Source organism: Myotis myotis, unplaced genomic scaffold (assembly GCF_014108235.1).
Source record: "Myotis myotis isolate mMyoMyo1 unplaced genomic scaffold, mMyoMyo1.p scaffold_m19_p_2, whole genome shotgun sequence".
In the NCBI taxonomy this organism is placed as follows: Eukaryota; Metazoa; Chordata; class Mammalia; order Chiroptera; family Vespertilionidae; genus Myotis; species Myotis myotis.
This window is the reverse complement of record NW_023416324.1, coordinates 170,381,969-170,398,025: the sequence shown is the minus strand read 5'-3', so window position 1 is coordinate 170,398,025 and position 16,057 is coordinate 170,381,969. Positions and strand designations below refer to the sequence as shown.

Sequence of the window (16,057 nt, the reverse complement as noted above, 5' to 3'; positions counted from 1 at the left end):
ATCTCAGTCTTGACCTCCTTGCTGTTTGCTGTGGGTTAGGTTTTCTTTTTGGAAGTTGGAACTTGGTAAACCTAAACCTATACCAGTAAGCCTCTAAGTTTGCCTCTGTAATACTAGTCTTTGAAGTGAAAAATACTATTTTCTTCCAAAGGAACTGCTCTACTTGCTTAAAGAGAAATTTTAATTTATTTCCCAATTTTACCTTTAATTGGTATAATGTCCAAAATAAAATATTCCAAGTTTGTTTCATCTTCAAGTTGGAAATTTTCTATGTACCCTTTGAGCACAAGAAATAACACATTTTAAGGGATGATAAATAGCAGTGTGAAATATATATGAGTTCTATAAATGCTCATCAAAATCTCTGTAGTCAGAACTAGGTGGAATAAGAGAATAGGCAAAGCATTCTTCTCTCCTTCCACATCATTCTCCCTCTCCTAGAGGTAGTTTGGCGGTTAAGAACACAAACACTAAAGCCAGACAGATCTGGATTTTAGTCTTGGCTCTTTTTGTACTGCCTGCAAAACTTTAGGAGACCTATTTAACTTTCCTGGGCCTCTGTTTATTCATTTACAGAGGAAGGTTTAATGATATTACATGCAATTTTAAAAACATCCATTCAGTACAATGCCTGCACATTTTAGTTGGTAATTATGGTTACCTATCACTGTTTTTATCTTCATCAAAGACCCTTTCTTTCACCCTTCAGTATATTTCTATCCATGTCTTTTCCATAGACATGGATAGAAATATACTTATCAGCCACATTTACCCTTCAATTTAAGCTACTGTGCCATGGGGTATTTTGCATTTCTAATTAACCTCACCTTTGTAATCAAAGGCCTGACTAATGCAGTACCTGCTACCTTGTGCCTGCTCAGTAGATACAATTTTAAATTTCAGGTATGAGAGCACATACCACTATAGCCAAAATTTTAGAAAGTAAAGAAGAAAAAACAAATACCCACAATGCAACACATAATACCACACATGGTGTAGCAGTTAAGGCCATGAAATATAGTCATGTTTGACTCCTGGCTGCAATACTTTGAGCATGTTACCCAAAACTCTGTTGTGATTTCTTCATCATTGAATAAGGGCAATAAGTATAACTATCAACAGAAGGTTGAGAGGATGAAGTGCATTTGAAATATTTAAAATAGGTGCCTGGCTTAATAAATTGTAGCTGTAATGATGATGAGAATGATAAGGATGATAATGATGATGATTTGTGTGTACCCTTTATGCATGTTGCTGTTCACAAATTACTTGAGTACGTTTACTTCTCCCACTCTTATTGTCTATCAAAAGAAATATGCATATTAGGAGATTGAAGATATATCCATTTAAGGGTACCAGACTCCAAGAAGTGAAATGACTTAATAGATAGCACCCAGCAAATTTATGGCAAAGAGTGATCTAGAACTCAGAACAACCAGGCTGCTAATAATATATATATATATATATATTTCTTAGTTGGGAAAATAAATCTTTGACTCCTATTTACTATCTGAAATTGTAGGTTAAGATACAGAGACAGTAAAACACATTGATTTTTTTTTTATTCTGGCTTTTATGATAGTGCAGGCTTTGTACCCACTGGAACGTAGATGCCTGAGGAGCAAACAGAGAGGCCTCCTGGAAACTTACAGCCATGATTTTATGGAAAGACTGCACATAACTCTATGGAACCTGCAAAAACAAACAAGTGAACAAACAAGCAAACCAAAACAGCTTCCATCACGATTCTCACTCCTCGTGTGTCAACAAAATCTCAGGGCACTCATGTTCCTCTACCCTGGCCTTCTTCTAAGCATTGAGGTGTTAGCATCAGAATTCATCACAGCCACTTGATGCCCATTTTCTTCAGCCTCTCATTAAAAGTCATTTTTTTTTAAGATCAGCAAAAATCATACATTTCAGTGAGTAGTGTTTAACTTACTCTGGACTCGCTGACCTGCTGTGCCAGGGTCCTGGCTGCTATGCAGGCATCTTCTCCCGTAGCCTCCCATACAGGTTGACTGTACCAGCACAGTTCCCTTGCTTTCACTAAAATATTAGTAGCGTTTTCATACGCAATGTGGACAGTGATCCAAACAAAGAAACACAGAGGGACACATAAGAGCTGGAGGTCAGTTACACATATTCTTACCTAAAATGAAAGATGAGAACTGATCAACTTGATTCTCTTTGTACCTCTTGGGGTCTTCTCCTAGCTTGTTATTCTTACTACATCTGTGGATGTCTAAATTCCACCTTCATCCAAGACCTGATTAAAATGCCACCTTTTCTTGTGAGTATCCCTTCAGCTCCCCAATTTGAGCCATTTCCTCTTTCTCTGTGTTCTTATGGATATTATTAAAAGATTTTACTTTATGCCCTAACCAGTTTGGCTCAGTGGATAGAGCGTCGGTTGCAGACTCAAGGGTCCCAGGTTTGATTCTGGTCAAGGGCATGTACCTTGGTTGCAGGCACATCCCTAATGGGGGGTGTGCAGGAGGCAGCTGATCGATGTTTCTCTCTCATCGATGTTTCTAATTCTCTGTCCCTCTCTCTTCCTCTCTGTAAAAATATCAATAAAATATATATTTTTTAAAAGATTTTACTTTAGATACTTTTGGGTGTTCATAACACTTAATTATATCAAACTAATTTCATTCTGGTTATAGTAACACTGTGGACCCTTCCTTTCGGATATTAATCTCTAGTTACTAACACTTGGGCATCAGTTTCTAGAATCAGTGTGGTTGGATACAAATCTTTTTTATTCCAGCTCTGTGACTTTGAGCAAGTTATTTAGTTTCTCTGTGTCTGAAAGTGGGATAGCAAAAGCATGTATGTGATTGGATGATTCCAGAGGTCAAAGGAGATAATACTTGTACAGAGTAGTGACTCCATAATGTTATTATTGTAATCCCCAGACATTGCATAAGGCCCTGGATCATGCAAATTATCACCATGTAAAAGAGGTATTTCTCTTTGAAACGTATAAGTGGTAGGAAATAATGATTAAGACAAAAGGGGAGAGGAGAGGTTGAGGCCAGCTTGATGAGGACTCTGGACTCACCTGTAACAAGAAACTCACAGAGTCTGCATAAACTGAGAAGAAATGCCCTCAGTTGGGGAAAAGGAGATTTACACAGGGATGGCACCAGCCCAGCCTGGCAGAATCCTCTGTGGACCGCATCTGTACCAGCTGTTGTCAGTCTGTGTGGGCTCGCCAAGAATAACAGCAATGATTTTCACTTTATAGCAACTTCCATCTCAGGATCTCAGAATACTGCATAAATGTAGATTAGAGCTCCCAAAATGTGTTGCCAAGAATGGGCATACTTTATAGGGCATCAAGAATGCATCACTGTTTTGAGAGAATCTTTTATGTTGGAAAAAGGACTGAACTAGTTCAGAATTAGACCTACTTTCCTGATTTGATTCTATATGCACTTTCTAGGTGACCTTGGACAACGCAGTTCCCCTCCTTGACTCTCTGTTTGTTTTTTCATTAGCGAAGGGATTTAATCTACCACTGAATGATCTTCAGAGTGTAAGGGAGAGGGACAGAGAGTTAGAAACATCAGTGAGAGAGAAACATTGATCAGCTGCCTCCTGCACACCCCCTACTGGGGATGTGCCTGCAACCAAGGTACATACCTTTGACCGGAATCGAACCTGGGACCCTTCAGTCCGCAGGCCGATGCTCTATCCACTGAGCCAAACCGGTTATGGCTGCTTGGCATACTTTAATATATGATTAAATTTGCCTGAATGTTACAATCTATAAGTAGATAGATAATAAAATCCCTCTGACAAAAATTGCAAATAGATGAAGAGGCTGAGGCTGTTTGTGTGGTGGTTAAGCGTGCACTTTCTGGAGTTGGCAACTGGATCCAAATCCCAGGTTTCTAGTTACTTCCAAGGTGATATCTGTGCCTCAGTTTTCTCATTGGTAAAATCAAAGTAGCAACCACCTGATGGGGCCGCTGTGGTGATTAAATGAGTCAATTAATCTAAACTATTTTGAACATTGTCTGGTCCCTCTGTACACTCAGTATATATTTCTTTTCATTCTATACACATAAATCAATAAATGTATAAAATGAACGCATATATTTCTACTCTTTCAGAGTTTATGGAAAAGGATTATTTCCTCAATAGAATTACTATTATTTGAATCATCTTTGATGATCAGTAAGAATTATTCAATGTCCCTGGTCTTTAGATTTGATATCAGGGCACGCTCTTTCTCCCTGTCTGGTACAGCGCTCAGGAATGGCACGGAGTTCTTCACTTTCCCTCACCCACCTTCCTGCCACATTTGAAAGACGTTCCTAGCTCGGTTTTGACAGACAATTAGCATTTGACAAAAGTCAGGAGCCGCTCTTAAATATTAGCACATTCCATGTATCATCTTAGATTTTGCTCACAATGGCCCTGAGGTGGAGACCGTCCCTCTCCCCTGTTGACCCTCCCAACCCTATTTACAAGTACAGATGGGAAAACTATTGCTAAGAGAAGTTTTCAAAAACTTGTGAAATGTTATGCAAAATTGATGCTATCACCTGGTATTTGAACCAGCATTTCTGCTTCCGAAGCCCACGCTTTCTCCATTTCTCCAAAATCAATGTTTCTGAAAGTAAAAGGGGCCACATTGGTCTCCAGCCTCTGGTATAATTAGCATCATGCTTTAATCAGGGAGGTTGACTGTCTTGATTAACCTTTATGATAGAATCATGTAAGTTTCGTATTTCTAGATGAGTATACAAAGGCAGCTGTAAATTAGTGGAAAAACACTGAGCTTGGATCAGAAGACGCATGTTTAGCTCCTGGCTCTGCCACTTACTATGAGTGTGATTTTGGCTAAGTCACTTAACAAAACCACTAACTTGATTTATTTCCTGATACAATAAAAAAAAAAAAAAAAAAAAAAGCTCTCATGCTGCAGAAAGTATTGAATTAAACCTAGTGTGTCAGAGTGTTGTGCTAAGGTTCCTGTTGCCTGTAAAGGAGCATAGAAATGTGAAAGGTTTTCTCATTCTTTCAAGTTCTAATTCAAGCCCCTTATCCTCTTGGCCTGTGTTTGGTATGCTTCAGCTCATTGTATATCCTCTTTGCACTGTATCCTATCATCCATTGATATGTTCACATGATATTTACACAACCTAGCATATAGTTACATACATCTTTAAAGGTAATTTGTCAGTCAGTGCAGGCAATAAATGGGTTATGTGACCATCACATTCAACTCATGAGTCAAATCCTATTGACCCCATTTTATAGATTAAGCAACTAATATTTAGTAAAATGAAAGATCTTGCCCTGGGTCACATAATTGGTACGTGGTAGAGGTGGGATCCAAACCCAAGCAGGTTGCCCTGAGATCTTGTTCTCTTAAGTGTCTGAGCCACACTGATTATCATCATACTGATGAACAGTCAGGATTTTTGCTTTGCTCTTCATTCCTCCCTGATGAGCCTTGATTTCCTGACTGGATTATATATTCCTTGAACTGGATATAGCTCACTTATATCTTGAGGACTGGCTTCAGGCCTCACTACTAGTATTGGTGGACAATTTAATGTGGATTTCACCAGAGGACACAGTTTTCTACACTTTTGGAATATTCTGGAAACAAGGACCTTTACCACTTTCCTTTGACTCGGGCCAGAAGCTAATCTTCTCACCATGTTGTCACTTAGATTAGATTTTCACAGGTCAAACAAACAACGTTTTCTCTGTTATTCTCACCTAGACACTTTGCCTGCCTCCCCTCCAAAGCCCAGAAATCCAATGTGATCAATGCACCTGTGAGAGTTAGCACTTGTTTGCTACAGGTGGCATTGCTATTGAACAAAGAGCATGCCCTCTCTTCGCATCCGAAGTGACTTGGATCTCTGAGCAAGAACCTTTCTGACTCAAATGAAAACCACCTTGTGTCAGGTGAAATAGGGGGAGTTAACCATTTGTTTGCTGGTGTGCATTTCCCACGAAAAACTCAAAAACAGAAATTTACCTCAGCCATGGAAAGTGATGTGCCAAGCATCATATTTGCATATTAAAACCGAAAACGGATTTGCATGTTATTTCAGTGTGGGGTGTCACGTTCAGGCATCTGCCAATCCCACTAGATAGAAACAGCTCATAGAGTAGGAAAGTGTTTCAGTGCCTATCAGACTGAAAATCTAGGTGCCTCTATATTTTTTGTTTTTTGTTTGTTTGTTTGTTTGTTTTTCATCAAATTGTCCTCACTTCAGGTTCATCATTTTCTCCTGGCTTCAAACCTGAAAATGACAAAGAAAAGGTTGAAAACCCATGTTTTATAATGGACTAGAGGCCCGGTCCACGGCATCCGTGCACTGGTTTGGGGGTGTTCCCTCAGCCCGGCCTGTGCCCTCTTGCAGTCTGGGACCCCTTGGGGGTTGTCTGACTGCCAGCTTAGGCCCGCTTCCTGTGCTTAAGACAGCAGTCAGACATGCCTCTCACAGTCCAGGACCCCTTTGCTCCTTATCTCCCTTCTGCTCGCTGCTCCTTACCGCTGGGCACACTGCTCCTTAGTGCTGCCACAGAGGCGGGAGAGGCTCCTGATGCTGTGACTACGCTTGCCAGCCCTGAGCCCAGCTTCTGGCTGTGATGCTCCCCCTGTGGGAGCACACTGACCACCAGAGGGCAGCTCCTGCATTGAGTTTCTGCCCCCTGGTGGTCAGTGCACATCATAGCGAACGGTTGTTCTGGTTCTTCTGCTGTAATGGACACTTAGGCTTTTATTATATTGATATTTATTACATTTTAAAGGTCATCCATTTGTGACTATATTTTATTTAGATCATTTAAAATTATAAAGAAAATATATAAATTATTTATAATCCCCATCGTCCACATGAGCTGTTATTTTTTGGTATATTTCCTTCTAGTATTTGCTTTTTATTCCTACACAGACACACACTGGCATTCTTGCCTATACAGTGTGGGGCAAAAGTAAGTCTACAGTTGTTCATATGGAAAACAATACAATAATTAAGAAATAATAATAAAAGCATAAACTCTATTTCTTATACTCATAACTGTGAAGCCATGTTTGCCTCACCCTGTATATTTATATACATTTGTAATTATCAGATATACTTTTTAAATTAATCTTATTTGGGGTAACATTGGTTGATAGGATTCTATAGATTTCAAGTGGACATTTCTATGATACATGATCTTTATATTGCATTGTGTTCCCACCAGGCAAAATCAAATCTTCTTCCTGGGTGTATTATTTTAATTTCATCCTTTTTAAACATAATAATGGCAAGGATTGTGAGACAATCTCAATAGCTGTACACCTGAAGCTAACATAAAATAATGTTGAATGTCAACTGCAATTTAAAAAAAAAAAAAATAAAAGGTGAAAACATACTTAGAAATAAGGAACTGGCAAAACCCCATTTTGAACCCAGTGAATGAGAACCACAGTTAGGACCAGAACTTGGTAAAAGAAACTATGATATCTGCTTGATATAACTTTATTAAAAGCAGACCTTCTAGTTAAGGATAGCTTTCCTGTGGGACAATGCATAGAAAGCAGTGCCTTGTGATAAAACCTTTCTTCCCAACGTTGGAGGCACTACCCCTTTCCATCCTTCCAGGCAACCAAATAAATATGAAGCATCTTCTCAAAGGAAGTCATTGCCAGACACTGGTGAGGAATAATTAAAAAAATAATAATACAAGCATAAACTCTGTTTCTCATACTCACAACTGTGAGCCCGCGTTTGCTCCACCTTGTGTATTTATATACATTTACTAGTGTAGGGTCCCCTAGGCCTAGCCTGCCATCAGGGCCATGTCCACTGCCTCGCGACACCTTGCGCACTCTGCAGATGCTGCTGGAGCCCCATGACACTCTGGGGATGCTGCCGGTGCCCAGGGACACTCCACAGATGCTGCAGGCACCTTGGAGGAGGGTGGGGGGAGGGGGGAGGGCCCAAGAGGTTCTCCATGCACCTCATGGTGACCAGTCATTTGGTTGTTTCAGTTGTGACGCCTCTGGCCTTTTATTATTATGATAATTATCAGATGTACTTTTTAAAATTAAATTTATTTGGGGTAACATTGGTTAATACAGCAAAGACCAAGACCTGGTTTAGTTTGGAAACATAGGCTTGAACAACAATTTTTTTTCACATTCCTTAAACTTTTATTTCTTGAGTCTTGTTGAGGTAAAAACTACCAATGGAAATAATGTCCTGTAATTGTCTTGCCTTGGTGATATCAAATCACTTATGCCTAACATGCGTAAAGCCTAATTAATGGAGGGAGGGGGAATGCATGTAATTTCTAGCTATAGTATTGTGGAAATAGCTTCTTATAGGGACAATATAAGATGGAAAGAGAGCAAACTGAGAGAAATCTTACCATCCCACAGGGGCATTTCTCCATTTCCCGCTTTCTCCATTAAGGAGGGTCTGCCTGGGATTAAACAGAGAAGGAGCAGTGAAATGTGAACTTTGGTTCCCTGGACAGTAGGCCTAGAAACAAGCATTCTCCAAGCCCACCATTCTTGAGACTGCCTTGACACACAGAAACTGAGAGTAGTGGGTGTGGAGAGGGGCCACTTTCTCTCAGCTCAGCCCACATCATTTTTGCACCCTGGTGTGCAAACACTATAGACCGCTTACTGGACACCCAGTATTTTCCCTTGGCTGCAGAAACACCCAGCAATTTCGCCATGCTGTAACTTAGAATCATCACTTTTGGGCTATGCTTGCAAATTTGGCTTAGGAAAGGTGATTTAGAGGCATCAAGATCTAGCATGAGAAAGGGAATATGAAAAAGAGGTTATAAGAAAATCAAGCTTCTGAAAGTTGAAGACTAATTGGAATCTATTTCAAAGCCAGAATCAAACTTTTAAAGTCAAAAGTTTTGGTCTTCATTGTGCACTGACTATTTATTCTCCAAGAAAATGGAACTTATGATTAGAAGAACTAAGAGCATGCTGTTCTACTCCCCTGAAGCAGAGGGGAATGTTCCCTTATGGGTTTCTAATTGTTAATAGGTGGTTTACCTTGTCCCTCCCTTCTCTGTGGCCCACTTCTGTTTACCTGGAGCAGAAAGGATGTCCAGCAAACTTTCTCCCCTTGGTCAGAGGAGGTGCTCCTTCCATTAGACAGTGAGACATTGAGGAGAGAGTGGGATAATTCAGTGAGACAAAGTAGAAGAAACCTCAGGAAATTGCAAACTGCAAACTTGACACAGTTAAATAGGAGGTGGGGGGAGTGAAAATATCAGAAATATATTTTTTCTGGCAGGCTTTCAGCTCCAAAATGGGGCTAATTCTACCTTTTGAAAGAAGATAATTTTCATATTTCTTTTTTCAAGAACACATAATTGAAGTTATTTCCATCCAAAAGAGGAATCTCTTGTACATCATTACAAATGGACAAGAAAAATGAGCAGCTCTGGGACCCGAAGAGATAGAGTATTCATTATCATGTAATGTTTCTGAATATCTTGGCCACCTTTTTTAGGTATTTTATCTGCCTGGGCTGTGCTTTTCTGACGAGGTTCAGATTTGCAGTAAGTTCAAGTTATCCAGCACTATGTAATGAGGAAATCAATAGCAGGTAAGGACTTACCAGTGAAAATGACTCACCCTGAGGTCAATATCAGAGTCTCACAAGAGCTTTTGGGGAGCCATTTTATAAGATGGCTCGTTACCACATATATTAAAGCTAGAGGGCTGATGCACAAAATTCGTGCACTCAGGGGAGGGGGTCCCTCAGCCCAGCCTGTGCCCTCTTACAGTCCAGGAGCCCTATAGGGAGCAGGCCTAAGCCATTAATCGGACATCCTTAGCGCTGCTGCGGAGGTGGAAGAGGTTCCTGCCATCGCTGCTGCACTCGCCAGACATGAGCCTGGCTTCTGGCTGAGCAACGTTCCCCCTGTGGGAGAGCCTTGACCACCATTGAGCTTCTGCATTGAGCTTCTGCTCCCTGGTAGTCAGTGCATGTCTTAGAGACAGGTTGGACTGCCATTCTGTCAATTTGCCTTTTATTATATAGGATAGTTACATTGTTGATAACAAAGACTTAAGGCAGTGAGTGTTCTCCCGGGGGTGTTCCCTGTTTGCACATTAGCTGGCTATCTACCATGCTCCCTTTTCTCTCTAGTTGGGGCAGTGGAATTCTTCTTTCTCCACCCAAAGAGCGTGGTGGTAGGAGAAAGTAGTTCACCCTTGGATGTTCTTGATCTCATCCCCTGCATGTAGTGAAAGTTCAGTAGGCTGAAGAAACCTGTGACCTGCCAGCTACTTACTCAGATTCAGAATGCTGAATGAAGTTCTAGGTTGTTTCGCAGGATGCTGACAAGTGATTCAAGTCCTCTTGTAAATGGAAATCTCTTAATAATGAGGTTTCCACTTACTCAGTGTGACTTTTTATAGATTATAAAGTGGCCGTGATATTAGTATCTGTGATTTCACTATAAAAATCTATAATGATATGTTTCCTGCATATTATGGACATAAAAGTATGATAGAATAGAATCAAAGGAATCTTTTCAAACATCATTTTGCGTATAAAGATAATAAGGTTTGGGGAATAGATCAGAATTATAGGACAATTTGAAGGCAAAGCTAAGATTAGAGAGATAAATGGGTCTGTGTACTTGTTCTATGTAAGAATACCATGAAGTTTTATATAAATACTAGAGGCCCGGTGCACAAAAATTTGTGCACTCGGGGGGGAGGGAGGGTCCCTCAGCCTGGCCTGTGCCCTCTCACAGAATGGGACCCCTCGGGAGATAACGACCTGCTGGCTTAGGCCTGCTCCTGGGTGGCAGAGGGCAGGCCCAATCCCTAGGTGCAGCCCCTGGTCGGGCTCAGAGCAGGGCTGATTGGGGAGTTGGGGCGCCGCCCCCTGTCATGCACAGAGCAGGGAGATTGGGAGGTTGTGATGCCACCCTCAGTCATGCTCAGGGTAGGGCTGATTGGGGGGTTGGGGCACCGCCCCCTGTCACACTCAAGGCAGGGTCGATGGGGAGGTTGTGGCGCCACCCCCTGTCACTCACAGAGCAGGGTCGATCAGGGGGTTGGGGCACTGCCCCCTGTCACTCATAGAGCAGGGCCCATCAGGGGGGTTGGGGCTCTGTACCCTGTCACCCACAGAGCAGGGCCAATCAGGGGGTGGGGCGCCGCCCTCTATCACCCACAGAGCAGGGCCAATCAGGGGGTGGGGCGCCGCCCTCTATCACCCACAGAGCAGGGCCAATCAGGGGGTTGGGGCACCGCCACTGTCACACTCAGGGCAGGGCCGATGGGGAGGTTATGGCTCTACCCCATCACACACAGAGCAGGGCCCATGGAGGGGGGGGGGGGGTTGGGGAGCTCCCCCCTATCAGGCACAGAGCAGGACTGATCAGGGGGTTGGGGTGCCTTCCCCTGTCACAAACAGAGCAGGGTGGATAGGGAGGTGTGGCCCTGCCCCCTGTCACACACAGAGCCGCAGGGCGATCAGGGGGTTTGGGCGCTGCCCCCATAACGCTGATCCCGGTGCCGAGAGGCATATTACCCTTTTACTATATAGGGTAGAGGCCTGGTGCATGGGTGGGTGCCGGCTGGTTTGCCCTGAAGGGTGTCTTGGATCAGGGTGGGGGCCCCCACTGGGGTGCTTGCCCAGTCTGGGTGAGGGGCTGAGGGCTGTTTTCAGGCTGGGGGTGACTGAAGCTCCCAACCGCTCCTTTTTTTCTTTTTTTCTTTTTTTATTCTGGGCCAGCTTTAGCTTTGAGGCTTGGCTCCAGCTCTTAGGTTTCTGGCCTTTGCTTACAATGTTGCCATCCTGCTGGCTGAAGCCGGGTGGTATTTGTTACAGAGTTTCTTAAACTGCCCGCTCAGAAGTCTGCAGCCTCAGGCGGGAACGTTGGTTTCCTCCGTCACTGAGGCAACCAAGCCTCATGTTAGTTTCAAGCTGCCTGGCTGCCGGCCGCCATCTTGGCTGACAGTTAATTTGCATATCTTGCTGATTAGCCAGTGAAAAGGGTAGCGGTCGTACACCAATTAACATGTTTCTCTTTTATTAGTGTAGATTAGTGGCCTGTTGCACAAAGATTCACTCAATAGGCCTTCCTTCCCCTGGCTGCCGGCACCGGTTTTCCTCCGGCACCCGGGACCCAGGCCTTTGGTCCGGCCGCAGCAGCAAGGCTTGGCTTCTCTGCTCCGGCTGCTCCCAGTCCCTCCCTTTTTTTTTTTTTCCAGCTCCTTGAGTGGAGTCCAGGGCCGGTGGGAAGCTTGGCTTCCTCCGTCACCAGGAGCAACCCAACCTTCTTGCTCACTCCAACTCCGTGGCCGCCACCATCTTCATTCATCTTCCTTCATCTTCATTCACCAATCTTTGCTTCGCACCTGTGTATGCAAATTAACCACCATCTTTGTTGGGTTAATTTGCATAGTCGCTCTGATTGGCTGGTGGGTGTAGCGGAGAGACGGAGTTATGGAGTGATGGTTAATTTGCATGTTTCTCTTTTATTATATAGGAGTAGAGGCCTGGTGCCCTGGGGGAGTTGGGGTTCCTCAGCCTGGTCTGCTCCCTCTCGCAGTCCAGGACCCCCGGGGAATGTCCGACTGCCATGGAGGTGAGAGAGGCTCCCGCCACCACTGTTGCACTGGCCAGCCATGAACCCGGCTTCTAGCTGAGCAGCACTGACAACCAGCAGCACTGCCCATGTGTGTTTTGCTCGCAGAAACAGTCCTCACTTTTGCACATTCTAACCCGTTACTTTTACCTAGATCCAGAATTAGCTGCAATATTCATATTAAGTCCTCCCTGGAATGATAATCAGCTGGGCCCCTAGGAAGAGAAGAACCAGTTGCAGATTGTGACCCTTTTCCTATAAGAGCTTCACTGTAGAAGAAGAACAACATAGAAAAACATAAATAGGATGTAAACCACTGTCCCATCACTTTAAGCAATTAATCTTTGAACATATTTCTGTCCTGTCTCCTTTCTGTAACAGTTTAAGACAGGCCACTCTGGTCAGTGGCTGGTATCTCCCCACAGGGTCAGCACCTTCCTTCTTGCACCTCATACAGCTGTCACTAATGTAGTCTAGCTGTGTGCACAGAAAGAAGAGGCAACAGACTTTGGTGAGCACATTAGCCATTAAATTACTCATAAATACCATGGTGTCTGGAGCATTTTTAAGGTATCATTCCAATGCCTTGGTGTTTGAGATGTTTGCTTATATCCTTCCTTCCTTCCTTCCTTCCTTCCTTCCTTCCTTCCTTCCTTCCTTCCTTCCTTCCTTCCTTCCTTCCTTCCTTTCTTCTTTCCTTCCTTCCTACCTAATATCTGGTGAAATCCAATTTATCCTTCAAGATCAAATTAAGAGGACTTCTGCTTTTTGGTAGTTTCCTCCCATCTCAGAACACTGAATTCATACCAGTGTTTTAGTATTTGCACTTTATTGTAACTACCTATTATCATGTCTTTTTCTCTTTCCTTTTTTATGTCTCTTTCTTATTAAACTGTGAGTTGTCAGAAGCAGGAATCCTGAATAATTTGACTTTATAATGATAGTGCTTAGCACTTTACAGTTTCTTAGAAAAGGTGTTAAAGGAATTTTAAAGGAGTCCTCTAAAATCTCTTTCTCGATAACTCTCATCTGTGGGTCATGTAATGTATTTCACCTTTAGGCATTTCAAAGAACACACATAATAGTGATTAATGTTGATACTTATAAGACTGTCTTTTTCTTAGAAAAGGCTAGAGGCTTTGTTTATATTTGTTTTGAAGTGCTATTGTTTCACTATTTAGCAGTAAACTTCCACTCTGAAAATATCTTTGCTTAATTGAGTCAGTAGGTAAAAATCCAAGTTATTACAGAATAATAAAGTTAGAAGAGCCTGGAGAGGAAGATAATGGGAACAGCGAGTGGCATCACAGTGCAGCAGAAACACACAAACTCAGCACATCTGGTTTCAGTCAGGGCTTACTGTTTTTCAGTGGTGTTACTTCTCACAGGGTTGATCACTTATCTTCTCTGAGCCTCAACTCTTTCATCCATAAAATGGGACCACAGATCACATGGGGCTGTTGTATAAACACTTGAGATACCATGTGTATGAAGGCAGGCATCTTGAAAAGGGGCACACAATATGAGGAATTATTATTATGCCACAATGAATAGACTGCTGATACTATTCACTCTTCTACTTCGATTTCCTAGTAAGAAATACCAGCAATCCAAGATCAGCATTTTATGAGATTAGAATCTCAAAGAAAACAGTCTTTCCAAATGTGTTATTTCAGAAACAGTATCACAAGCAAATAGGAAGGAGGTTTTAATTATATAAATAAAATAAATGATAGATTTTTCTTAAAATCTGTGAAAAGCTGACAAGTTAAGTACTCTGAAATTGGAGCTGTACTTGAAATTTAAGTGCTAAGGGTAGAATCTGAATTGCTTAGATGTATAGAGGACAGACATTCTTGCTGCCTTTATTTAGGTTAAAGGGAAGCAGATAATAGACTCAAACAATGATGAAATGTATCTATGCCCTGAGGGTCCACCCTAAACCAGGAAGCAAGAATTATCAAATTTTCTTTAATAGTTGTTGATTTAGATTAGAATAGCCAGCACCATTAATATTAGTTCCTTTAATTCTCACACCAATTATATTGAGCAGGCATTATTTGCATTGTAGAGGAGGCCCTAAGTTTAACATTTATTGTCTATTGAATAAATGAGTGATTCTAAGATGGGCTCTTGTCCTGACTTTATTATAATTAGTCCTACCCTAAATTTTTTGAGTATGAATTTTCTTACCTCACAATGAGTAAATTGAGGTAATGATTCTTCAGATGCTGGCAGGTAGCTTTCGTTTTAGTCTCTGTCACTTGCCCCATGTCATAGTTTATTCACTGCTTTGAATCCCCAATCCAAATTGTCCAACAGTGAAATAAAACTCCAGGTGTAAGGATAGAGACAAACGTAAAAAATTATTGGCATTTTCAGCCTTTTGCATGTCTGCACTCCAACTTTCTGTACATTTTTTAAAACCTAAAACATGGATGATAAATAATGGAAGAAGAAAGGCCAAATAGGTAACAATTAACAATTTTACATATGTTTAGAAAGCATTTTATAGCTTAGATATCACACAAATAATTAATATCCATCTTGGAGTTGTTGCAATAAATGTTGGTGGTAAGAATAAAGCATTAGTACATGGATTTGTACTTTACTGGATTTTCACATCAGTACATCTTTCAGTACAGTGAAGATAACTGGGGAATGAACATGCAAGTTTTGTTGAACTAATTCTTATAAACTATTCAGGACAGGAGAAACTCTTGGCCAACCATTTTAAGAATCTGTAAACATAAAGGAAGAACATCCCTGCTCTCATCTCTGCCCAATAGCCATAGTGGACATCATCATCATCATTTCTAAATCTTCTGTAATAGTCTTTCTATTTTTAACACTTTGATTCAAGATGTTGGAGTGTGATATTGGAAATGGTCCAAGTCATCATATAGCAAAGGAAAATATAACACATGCCCTCTTACTTACACAGCACAAAGCAATTTACATCTGACATCTGGTCTTTCTTCTTTCTTCACTTACTTTGGACTCTTGGTCACCTGAAGTGTCTTTCATATGGCTCTTGATTCCATTGCATTGCTAGAATCCTGGCTCACCCACTGATTAAAACACCAGCCCAGTGTCAATGCTACTGATTTAACTTCTCCGTTTGATATCTAGCTAGTTGTAGTGCTGGTAAGAAAAACATTATTCAAACTCCTTGACTGGAACACAAGCCCCTTCACCTTCTGGACCCCTGTATTCAATAGATGTGTTTCATTTTCTATCTCAAACATTATAAATATTCCAGAAATACACAAGTGCCAGGAGCTCCTTATGCCACTTTAATGTGAGGAACCTCTTTTAGCTGAGTATGTCCTAGTCTGTGTCGCCACCTCTGCTCTGGAATTCTTCCTCTCAGGCTATATGAGAGGTGGCATTTGTACCCTGATGGTGCACTTTCTACAGTTGCTTTATCTTTCATTTTTGATGTGCT

At 41.8% G+C, this 16,057-nt stretch overlaps 1 protein-coding gene across 9 annotated transcripts in view; it reads left to right on the top strand.

Annotated features, from left to right (window-relative positions):
- LOC118675946 (LIM domain containing preferred translocation partner in lipoma) overlaps window positions 1-16,057 on the top strand; it is a 665,496-nt gene that overhangs the window by 486,403 nt on the left and 163,036 nt on the right. The gene's annotated exons all lie outside the window — the stretch shown is intronic.